Raw genomic sequence first — 12,309 nt, forward strand, 5'->3', positions numbered from 1 at the left:
AAGAGGGGCCCGTTGAGCCAGCCCTCATCTGTGGACCCAGCCAGCCCAGGCATAGCGGGAGACTGTGTGGCTGATGTGGGTCCAGAAGGCTTCAGCCTGTCCCAGTTAGGCTGTCAGGTGGCAAAAAAAGGTAGGCAGTGGTCTCATCAGCCACTGCCAGCTGGATGGCTGCAATGCCGACACACCCTCTCTGGTGTGGCTTGGGGGAAGCACAGCAGGGATAGCAGCCCCAATGATGGCCCAGGCCAAGCCAGCCTCGCCAGCTGGGAAGAGGAGGAACAAGGTAAAGGCTGTTCCCATTCTGATGCCTGAGGGACCCCCTGTGCACTGAGGCAGGAGGGAGGGGGATGCCTGGGAGGGAGGGGCCTCATTCCTGCCTTCCAGAGCTCTGGGCATCAGGTAAAGGAAGAGGGATTTTCCTGAGCACCTTGTTGAGTGCCGTCCACTTTTATTTTTGGCTTCTTTATCCTTAGAACATGTTGTAGGTTTTCAAATTATTTTATAAGATCTCTTAATGTTATTATCTTACAGTCTTCTACACTTAGTCTTGCTTTCTTTTTAGACATGCTGTTGATTGTCGATGATTCTCCTGAATTCTTTCCGAACCGTGCTTTGCAATGCACCGGACAGGCTTTGTGTCACTTTGACGTGATTTTTCTCCTGGCTTTCATCATCCACCTCCAGGTCTCAGTGAGCTTAACAGAACTAGGGGAGCTTGAATACCCACCGGCTCAGCTCCTGCCCTGTTTGCTGGTCATAGACAGGGAGCTGGGTTTTGGATGACTGGTTGGTCAGTTCCAGGGACGCAGGTATAGATTTTTAGGGGGGGGGTTCGGGGGGCCACACCCTCACCCGCTCTTAGGGCATGGCCCTGCCTCCCCAAGCCCGGCCCCTCACCTAGCGCTTATAAAAGCAGCTCTCTGAGGTCGGGGTTGGCAGACTCCCCTGCCCTGCCCTCCCCTGCCCCTCCCCTCTGGGCAGAGGCATAGAGGGAAAATGGAGCCTGGTGCAAAATCTGAGTTTTGCGCCCCCTCCCGGGCAGCCACTGTGATGCTGGAATCCACCCCCAAACAGCATCACTTTCAATGGTGTTTGAACTAGAAAGCCCAAATTCTTCTTTTAAATTCACCTTAAAGGGAGAATCTGGGGTCCCTAGTTAAACAACATTGAAAGTGATGCTGTTTTGGGGTGGATTATCCCCCACCCTGAAACAGCATCACTTTCAATGTGGCGTAGTGGTTAAGAGCAGGTGCATTCTAATGTGGAGGAACCGGGTTTGATTCCCTGCTCTGCCACTTAAGCAGTGGAGGCTTTTCTGGGGAATTCAGATTAGCCTGCGCACTCCCACACACACCAGTTGGGTGACCTTGGGTTAGTCACAGCTTTTCGGAGCTCTCTCAGCCCCACCCACCTCACAGGGTGTTTGTTGTGAGGGAGCAAGGGCAAGGAGATTGTAAGCCCCTTAGAGTCTCCTACAGGAGGTAAAGGGGGGATATAAATCCAAACTCTTCTTCTTCTTCTAAACTGAGGACCTCCGATTCTCCATTCAATCCATGCCAAAGGGGGTGGATTTAAAAGGAGAATCGGGAAATTTGCGGGGTGCCTGCTGTCAGAGGTGCAATTGTTATGCTAGAAGCACCAAACTTTCAGGGTATCTTTAGGAGTCTCTCCTAATGATACCACCCAGGTTTGGTGAAGTTTAGTTTAGGGGGTCCAAAGTTATGAACCCTCAAAGGTGTAGCCCCCATCTCCTATTAGCTCCCATTGGAAACAATGGGGGATGGGGGCATCCCATTTGGGAGTCCATAGCTTTTGACTCCCTGGACCAAACTTCACAAAACCTGGGTGGTATCAATAGGAGACTCTCCCTATAATACATCCCAGGTTTGGTGAAGTTTGGTTCAGGGGGTCCAAAGTTATGGACCTTCAAAGGTGTAGCCCCCATCTATTAGCTCCCATTGGAAACAATGGAGGATGGGGCACTCCCTTTGGGAGTCCATAGCTTTGGACCCCCTGAACCAAACCTCACCAAACCCGGGTAGTATCATCAGGAGAGTCCCCCAAACAATCCCTGAAAGTTTGGTGCTGCTAGCCCAAACAATGCGTCCCCTGCATCCCACAGGAGAACAGGACTTGTTCCTGCGCAGCGGGCCTACCCGAAACAACTGAACACGTGCTCCTTCATTGTAAAGATTTGGCAGTCTATCGGTTGCTTTTTCTTGAGGCCATCTTGAAGAAATTTTCAATGAGATCAGACAAGGAAATAGTTTCATACTTGCTTAGTGACCATCATCCCCACACTACTGAATCAGTTGCCAGGTTTTTAACAAAGGCACTTGGATCAAGGGTGAAACCTTTGTGTAAATTTTAGTCAATTGGTTTTAACATAATCTGTATTTTACCACTTTTTATATGCCATTAAAGGTATTGTATTTGTATTTGTATTTTGCGTCCCCTGCAGGCCAAAAACCGAAAAAGCACTAAAATGTTTTAAAAACCCAGAAACGGAGGGGCGGAGCTTCGGACCTGAATGGGGCGGGGTTCAAACCCGAGGAACCCTCTCCCCTTACCTACGTCCATGGTCAGTTCAACTGTTCACCAGCCCATGCATGGCTTTTGCAAGAAAGAAGAAAAAACTGTACTGAGAAGAAAGCTAATAATCAACTTTTCTCTGGAGTCTTTTTATTATAAAACTAGTGGGGCCCGGCCACATGTTGCTGTGGCAATTGTCTTTCTCAGCACAGTCCGCAACCCACACAGATGTCCATGCAGGTCCAATGATCCCCAGCATAGCCTTTTGGGAGTAGCAGTGGCATAGTGGCTAAGAGCAGGTGCACTCTGATCTGGAGGAACCGGGTTTGATTTCCAGCTCTGCAGCTTGAGTTGTGGAGGCTTATCTGGGGAATTCAGATTAGCCTGTGCACTCCCACACACACCAGCTGTGTGACCTTGGGATAGTCACAGATTTTCCGAGCTCTCTCAGCCCCACCCACCTCACAGGGTGTTGTGAGGGGTGAAGGGCAAGGAGGTTGTAAGCCCCTTTGAGTCTCCTACAGGAGAGAAAGGGGGGATATAAATCCAAATTCCTCCTCCTCCTCCTCCTCCTCCTCTTCTTCTTCCTCTTCTTCTTTTGGGGTGGTAAAATGGAATCCCTCTTTCCCTTTTCAATTCACATTATTATATAGTGCTGTCTTGGTTTTTAGTATAAGGTAACCCATTCTATTCCACAACGGAACTGTCCAGAGTGCGAATCCCGCTGTCCATGAGGCTGGTTGACACGCACAGTCCTAGCTTGGGTAAGGCAGAACTGGGGCAAGGAGGCTATCCCAGTCAGGCAGCAGAGGCAGGGTGGGGAGGCGCTCAGATCGAGGCCAACTCCCTGGGTTTTTAAAGGGCCACGTGCAAAAGAAGGAGAGGCAGTAGTGTTGGTTCACCCCCACCCCGCGGATTTTCTTAGAAGAAAAAGGCAAACTCCAGCTTGCTTTTAGTAAAAGAGGGCTGTGGTGAATATGGGTGAGGAAGTGGGTAAGTGGTGGTTGGATGTGAGGGAGGGTGGAGTGAGGTGTGTGAGGATGAGCTGGGTGTGGATGAGGGTATGTGTGTTCTGTGGTAGTAGTGGGTGAGGCACAGAGAGTGAAAGTTACCTGCATGTGTGTGTGTGTGTGGGGGGGGAACCCCACCTGACGTCTCACACAGCAACGTGTGTATGTGTTTCACTTCCACTTGTATTACCTAACAGTATTACCTATTTACTGTTTTCACTGCTCATCTCTGACCATCTGCACAAACATTTTAAGCCCTCATACCAAGCCCTCAGGCCACAGACAGGCTGCACGAACATTCTAAGGGTGACAGTTAAACACAGCCAGCTTCATGGCCTGGTGTGCCAGGAAAAAGACGTTTTACCTGGCTCAGGTATGGACTTTTGGCGATTTGAAGGTCCGATTATCTGCCTGCAACAGGGAGGGACATCATGTGAAAATTTGGGGGCGATAAGTCCAGCTGTTTCGGCATTAGGGAGTCACCAACAAACGGATGGTTAGCTTTTTATATATCTAGATCAGGGGTAGGGAACCTGCGGCTCTCCAGATGTTCAAGAACTACAATTCCCATCAGCCTCTGTCAGCATGGCCAATTGGCCATGCTGGCAGGGGCTGATGGGAATTGTAGTTCCTGAACATCTGGAGAGCCGCAGGTTCCCTACCCCTGATCTAGATGAATGAACTTATATATACGATATCATTAATCATCATCATTCATGTTTTATAATAAAGGTTTATAGCTCAACTCAGATGTATTTTTTTCATACAACAGATACAAAAGAAAATCCATTTGGAGTTAAAATGATAGAAACAGCCCCTGCAGCTTTAAGAAATAACTGCCCTCAGTATTGCCAGCCTTCAAGCTTTGATTTTGCTCAGTGGAAGGAAGGGGAGAGGGCAGACCCCCTTCCAGGGCTGTTCCGGCCTTTGAGGGAGGACTCATTGCAGAGAGGCCTGCCAGCCCCTCCCTCCCCCTCCCTCCCCTCCCTTGCATGCCACCCCTCCCTCCCTCCCCTTCCCTTGCATGCTTCCCCTCCCTCCTCCCTTCCCTTGCATGCCTCCCCTCCCTCTCCCTCCGCTAGGGTGGGTGGGCCATGTCCAGATGCTGGCCCCCTCCCTCCCTTCCCTTGTATGACAGCCCTCACCACCTGGCCCCTTGCTACAACTGGACTTGCATGACTCTGCCAGGCCTGGCTGTTTGCTGCTCTTCAACACCAGCCAGACCACGAAGGCTAATGTGGTTCAGTGGTTAGAGTTTTGGATTAGGGACTAGGAGGCCCAGGTCTGAATATCCAGCCTGCTGTGGAACTTCACCTTGTGACCTTGGGACAGATATACACTTTCAGCCTGACTTATTTACTTCACAGGTTTGTCAGGACAACAAAATGGAGGCGAGTTGATGCTTTGGGTCCCATTCTGGAGAAGCTGGGATAAATGAAAGATTTGGATGTGGGAAGGGAGATATAAACTATATAAGAGCCCTTTGGGGATGGGGTAGTATATAAAATAAAATAAAATAATAATAATGATGATGATGATGATGATGATGATGATGATGATGATGATGATGATGATGATGATGATGATGATGATGATGATGATGATGATGATGATGATGATGATTTGGGTTCATGATCCTCTGAAGATGCCAGCCACAGATGCAGGCGAAACGTCAGGAGAGAATGCTCCTAGAACACGGCCATACAGCCCGGAAACCACACAAGCACCCAAGTGATTCTGGCCGTGAAAGCCTTCGACAATAATAATAATAATAATAATAATAATAATAATAATAATAATAATAATAATAATAATAATAATAATAATAATAATAATAATAATAATAATATTGGTGAGTGGGTGGTTGGGAAGGGAAGACAACAGGAACATGTCTGTCTGTCTATTCATCTCTCTCTCTCTGTATGTATTTATGTATATACTAGCGGGGCCCGGCCACACATTGCTGTGGCTTATTGTGGTGAAATGGAAAAGGAACAGTAGCAGCAAATCAATTGCAGAGGCCAGCGATGCGTGCTCATGCAAACATGCAGCGATGCACTGTCTTGATGTCATTGATGATGTGTGCCTATACCATTCCTGGGGGGGGGGGAATGGAAAGGCACCTCTCCCACACATCTAGGCTGGCTGGTCCTTTACCTGGGAGTAAGATTTGGTTGAGTGGCAATGGGTGTAAGCTTCTGAGGGAACCCTCTGAGAGTGTGATGCAGACATTCAAAAGTATGTCACGGTTGCTGTACCAAGCTTACTCCTCAGTAATGCGTGCCTGGTTTTCTTAACTGTAACCACAGTATTCAGGAAATCTAGGGTGCCTGGCCCCTCCCTCCCATCCCTTGCATGTCGCCCCTCACTCTCTTCCCTCCCTCACTTCTCTTCCCTTGCACTGCCACCCCTCCCCTCCTTCCCTTCCTTTCCCTCCGGCTAGGGTGGGTGGAGTCATATCCCAAGATCGCTGGACCCCCTGCCTCCCCTCCCTTGCATGCCACCCCTCACTGTCTCCCCTCTCTCACTTCTCTTTCCTTGCATGCCTCCCCCTCCGTCCCTTCCCTCTCCCTCCCCCTCTTCTCTTGCATCCCACCCCTCCTCTCCCTCCCTTCCCTCTCCCTCGTGTGTATATGTTTCACTTCCACTCGAGTTACTGCCTATGTACTGTTTTCACTGCTCCTATCTGGCCATCTGAGTGAGCACGTTCACTAAAGCTGCAGCTTGTTGACATTCTAAGGGGTGACAGTTACACACGAAGGCAGCTGCATGATCCTTCACTGTGGAGCACCAGGAAAAAGGCATTTTACCTGGAGGCCAGGTGTTAAATTTGAGGTGTGTGAACAGCTAAAACCAAACTAGACTGGCTGACTATAGTGGCTGGGAATTTTCAGAGGAATTGGCCCAGCAGTTACTGAGTTATACTATCATCACCAAAAACACTGTTAGCTTTTTATATATATAGATGTGTGGGGGGGGGGAGGGGAGGGAGTTAGGGGTGGCATGCAAGGGAAGGGGAGTGAGGGGGCCCAGCATCTGGACATGGCCCGCCCACCCTAGCAGAGAGAGGGGGAGGGGTGGCATGCAAGGGAGTGTGTGTATATATATATATATATTCAGATTTTTAAATAAATAATTAAATTAAATTTTATTTTTGACTTGTATATTTTAGCCAGTTTTTTACAGGGTTTTTTTTTAGAGCGGAGGAGGTGGACAGGTATTTGTGGGTATTGTCCTCTCAAGTTATTTATACATGGATGCCATGTCCCTGATCTTGCCCAATAAAGGGTCTTTGTTGAAAAGAATTTGTTATTGAATGACTGATGTCAGTATGGAAGCACTTGGGAATCTATTGAAAGAACTTGGTTTTAGGCACCAAGACACTCCCTCTTATCCCTCTTACCCCTCCTGCTTCTATGCAACAACCACCACCATCCCTTATGCGCCCCAAGCAATTCTCAAGGTGTGCATCTGTTCCCAGGCAGACTATTACCCGAGCCTGGAACAGGTTCTTTTGAAGCTGTGGGCAAGGCATGTTGATCTTCCAAACAGCCAAAGCAATTGCACAAACCAGATGGAGAGAAGAGCAAAGAAACCCATTACATAAACATTCCAGTACAGCAGAAGATAAACAAGGAACAGGATTACCGTATATATTCGCATATAAGTCGAATTTTTCAGCACATTTTTTGTGTGAAAGGCCCAATTAAAGAAGGAGCAATAGCCCCCCTCGACTTATATACAAGTGAGGTGTGTTTTAAAAAATATTTTAGGGTTTTTATTTTGTCGACCACAAGGGGGCACAGTTTTTAGGCTAGCAGCACAAAAAATTCAGGGTGTCATCAGGTGACACTCCTGATGATACCAGCCAGGTTTGGTGAAGTTTGGTTCAGGGGTACAAAGTTATGACCCCCCCAAGGGGGTGCCCCCATCCCCCATTGTTTCCAATGGGAGCTAATGCTAGATGGGTGTAAGGAACTTGCAAAGTCCAGGCCAAAAGTAACATTTGAGTTCTTTATTGATCTGGCATTCTAAGTCAATCACAAGCAATGCGGGAACTGGCCTCCCAGCACTCGAGCAGCTGCTTTTATGGGCTCCCCTCCCAGTTCCCGCCAAAGTTAGATAAACACACCTGTAGTTCCCAGCCGAAAACTACATTGAAACAGTTTCACACAGACACGCAAGAGAAACAGAAGATACAGAAGCTGGAACCTACAGATACCGAAAACACTCCCCAAATCTGGGCTGCGCACCAGCCTTGGCAGAGGGAATCTTCCAAGGTTAAGCAGCAACCTTACACTCTGCCTCCCTTATGAAACCTCCCTCCCTGGTTTGAAAGGAAAAGCTTTATGAAATGCAGCAATTAAAGAAGGAGCAATAACATCAGTGGCCATTGATTATGGCCTGATTGGTATCCCACCCAAGACACAAGGTATGAAACCTCCCCCCCTGGTTTGAAAGGAAAAGCTTTATGAAATGCAGCAATTAAAGAAGGAGCAATAACATCAGTTTGATTATGGCCTGATTGGTATCCCACCCAAGACACAAGGTATTGCAGACGATTTCGAGATAAGCGGGAATCCAGAATAGCATCAATCTCGTAATGTTTGTGTCCATCAATCAAAACCGGAGGGGGGCGTTCCGAAGGGCCATGCCAGGCATCGGAATCTGGAGCCCGTTTGAGCAAGCTGGAATGAAAAACGGGATAAATATTGCTTAATGAATTAGGCAACTCAAGTCTAGCAGTAACATCATTGATAACCTGTACAATCCTGAAAGGCCCAATGAATTTCTTGCCTAGCTTGGAATATTTGTGCACATCTCTAAGATTCTTGGTGGACAAATAAACCCATTCCCCAACTTTTAAGGGAAAGTCTACACGATGTTTGTCAGCTTGCGCTTTTTGGGACTCCTGCGCTTGACGAAGGCTGGAACTGATGGAGTCCCAACCCTCTATCAGTGTTTGAATCCATTCATTGAATTCCGGAGGTTGAAGTGGCTGGGGCTCCAACAGGGGAAATGGGGAAAAGGAACGTCCTGTGACCACTTCAAAGGGCGTTTTTTTTTTGTGCTGCTATGAACAGCATTATTATAGGCATATTCCGCAAAAGGCAACAAGTCAGTCCAGTTGTTCTGGTGGTAGTTTGTGTAGCAACGCAAATATTGTTCTAATGTTCTGTTCGTGCTCATCCAGGACATCTCCCTCTTCTGCAGTATAGAGAGATTCAGCAACCCTTCGTCCTCCTCGATGGCAGGTAAGGCAGCTAGGTTTCCTTGCAGGGAAACATCAGAGTCCACAGAGCCTCTATGGGATTTTGGTCGGGCTCCCGTACTCTGCCAGTATTCCGCAGAGCCAGGCTCCTCAAAATATCGATCCAAGAACTTTTCCATCGATGCACGGGTGGTGCCATGAATGTCTACTGCTGCCCTGGAGGAACCCGGACCTCCCAAAGACGCGGTGAGTGAAGGGGGTGCCCCTATTACCCTTATGACTTCGTTAACCAACCCGTCAAAGAATACCCACATCATTGCCAGAACCCTAGTAGATTCTGGGTGCTCACATTGCCTCATGCGGCCCCAAATAGCAGAGGAAATCTTCCAAGGTTAAGCAGCAACCTTACAATGGGGCTACATTTTGAGGGTCCATAACTTTGGACCCCTTGAACCAAACTTCACTAAACCTGGTGGTATCATCAGGAGGGTCTCCTAAAGATACTCTGAAATGTTGGTACTGCTAACATACACATTCCTCCCCTGACAGGCACCCTCAAATTTCCCCCAGATTCTCCCTTTAAATCACCCCCCTCCCTTTCTGAGTGGATTTAAAGGGAGAATCAGGGCTTACAGAGCTAGTTTACTGTTTTTCTTTGAAATAAATATTCAAAAACATCTAACCTACTGATGCCTCAATTAATGTAATTTTATTGGTATCTATTTTTATTTTTGAAATTTACCTGCTGCTGCATTTCCCACCCTCGACTTATATGCGAATCAATTAGTTTTCCCAGTTTTTTGTGGTAAAATTAGGTACCTCGACTTATATACGGGCTGACTTATACACGAGTATATACAGTAGATGCCACATCCCAACTGGGAGTCATGGCACGGACTAAGTAGGATGTGACAATGGATGACAGAACTTTAAATAATTGAATATGAACATTCAAGTATGGCTTTGCTTTCACTTTTCTAGTTCACCAGCTTTCCTTTCCAGATGACCTGCATCATAAACAAGAGCCAAGCCTGGTTGCTGCCTGACCCTGGTCCTTTCCGTACAAACCCTTTAAAATGTTTTAGGGCAGGAAATAAGAAATTTTTTACCCCAAACATTTTATTTGCAGCCTCCAAATGTTTTAAATGAATCCTCTTTTAAAACGATTCTCTGGTTGAAATGTTTTGAAAATGTCTCCAGTTCCTGTGTGATCTATTGACTACTAATGGCCCTTTATGACTAAGACTGAGTTGTTTTCCGCAGGACACGCTTCGACATAGATCCAAATCCAGCTTATGTGAGGCCAGTACTGTGCCCTTTGAGGGGACAGCAGCATGGCTTCCTGGCTGGGTCACATGCCCCTTTGTGGCTTGCCATTTCAATTAAAATTCCTGGCTTGCAGGGATGAAAGAGGGCAGCAACCTGTTCCTCTATCCACTTTCTTGTTTCCCTCAGGGGGAATTCATGGTGAGAGGAACCATTTCTGACTGAGGTGCCAAGTGAGCGATGAACCAGCACCACCATTTCAGCAGGCACGGGTGGGCCCAAGGCCCAAGCAGCAACGTGTAAATTTTGTTTAGGACCTTGAGAAGAAAGCAAGAGCCGTCAACTGCAGTGGGAGGGTAGGAGGGGAACTCTTCCAGATGCTGGGACAATTGCAAGGTCACCAAGATTTTGAGTCTGAGGAGCTGCACTTAGTTTGGAAGACCCCACTCAAGGGCTTATCAAGCAGAAAACTCTGCGGGAGAGCATAGCTGCCATTTCCTGGCAGGCAAAGTCACCCCAAATATCAACATAGATCCATATTTTGCATACATATGTGCAAGTACAAAGACAACTGTGGAAGCATGCGTGGCGTTTCCTCTCTGTCTCTGTCTCTCTCTCCTTGCCCCCCCCCCCCCAGTGGACATGCGCCTCTGTCTCGCCCTCTGATGCACCACGTTGAGATTGCGGTGAAATGAGCAGTAGCAAAGCTGCTGCGTTGAAATGTGTTTTGAAGAATCAGCGATTGCATCTGAACAGCCCCCTCCCCATCCTGCTCTAACAAATGAAGCGCCGGGTACCGCCAAAGTAAGATTGATGGCTCCTCTGGCATTTCATATTCAGGATTCTGAATATGAAGGGAGGGAGGGGTGTGTTCCCCAGGGATGCCAACCTTGCTTCTTTGCCGCGGGTCTCTAGAGAGCCCCTAAAGGCCTGGCAAGGGAGGCTCCGTGGAGAACACTCCTTCTTCTGACTTCATCAGCATTTAGTCTCTCATGTCAGATCTTGGCAGATGGAATTCTGTCTGCCAGCCAGGATGGATGACCTGGCCATGCCTCCTCCTTGGCTCCTCATCACAGGCACTGAAATGGTTTTCAAAATTAAAATAAAAATGGTCCCATTTTTATGGACTCTGGAACCTGTGATATATTTTACTTAAGACCTGCAGAGGAAAGGGGGGGGGGGCAGAAATAAACAAATATCCCAAAGCTGATTTCTTTTTCAGGTTGCCCTGAAGAGAAGCTGCCTTCCTGAGAACTGAGATCTGCTTAAGCCAGGATAAGAGGGAAGGCCGATTCCCCCCTGCACATTGCGCTTCGCTCGTTCTTTTGTCCTAACCTCAGAGATATGAGGAACAGCTGCTGAATGAGAAACACTTTGCTAGGAAGAGACCAGGACAAACTTCTCTGAGAGGTCTGGCACGGTTCAAGGGAAATGGGTGTTTCTTGGAAGTACCTGCTTTTTCTCAGGAGCAAAGTAAACTGAGCTGGGCTGGTCAGAAGGTGATGAACTGATATTTCCCATCTTTCTTTTGAGCCCCCAAAGTATGTAATACTAGGAAGAAATAAAATTGACTTCCACACCTGCTGTTTACTTTGTGAAAGACCCCAAAAGCGGTAAGAAGCATGCTTCCTAAGATGCCTGAATGTTGAAATGTGGAACATAGTCTGCATTCTATGAAGTCTCATCATATATATCTGGAACAAGATACCATTAAGAGCTTCTTCTCATGACAGTTTTCGTCACATCATCAACTACTTGATGCATCCAACATATACTATGGATTTTACTCCCAGAAATGTTTTATGGCCAGGGACATAGGTATAGATTTTTAAGGGGTGGGTTTGGGGGTGGGGCCATGCCCCTACCCGCCCCTGGGGGCATAGCCGTGCCTCCCCAAACCCTGCCACCGGCCTCAGTGCTTATAAAAGCAGCTCTCCCAGGCTAGGGATGGCAGACTTCCCTGCCCCACCCCCACCCCCCACCAGCTGGGCTCCCAGCTGGCAGTTGACAATCCCTTCTGCCCTCCCCTCTGGGCAAAGGCGTAGCTAGGGAAAATGGAGCCCGGTGCAAAATCTGAATTTTGTGCCCCTCCATGGGTGGCTGCTGTGATGCTGGAATCCACTCCCAAATGCCGTCACTTTCAGTGGTGTTTAAACTAGGGAGCCCAGATTCTCCTTTTAAATCCACTTTAAAGGGAGAATCTGGGGTCCCCAGTTAAAACAGCACTGAAAGTGATGCTGTTTTGGGGTGGATTCTCCCCCACCCTGAAACAGCATCACTTTCAATGTT

The sequence above is a fragment of the Sphaerodactylus townsendi genome, linkage group LG08 (assembly GCF_021028975.2).
Source record: "Sphaerodactylus townsendi isolate TG3544 linkage group LG08, MPM_Stown_v2.3, whole genome shotgun sequence".
Lineage (NCBI taxonomy): Eukaryota > Metazoa > Chordata > Lepidosauria > Squamata > Sphaerodactylidae > Sphaerodactylus > Sphaerodactylus townsendi.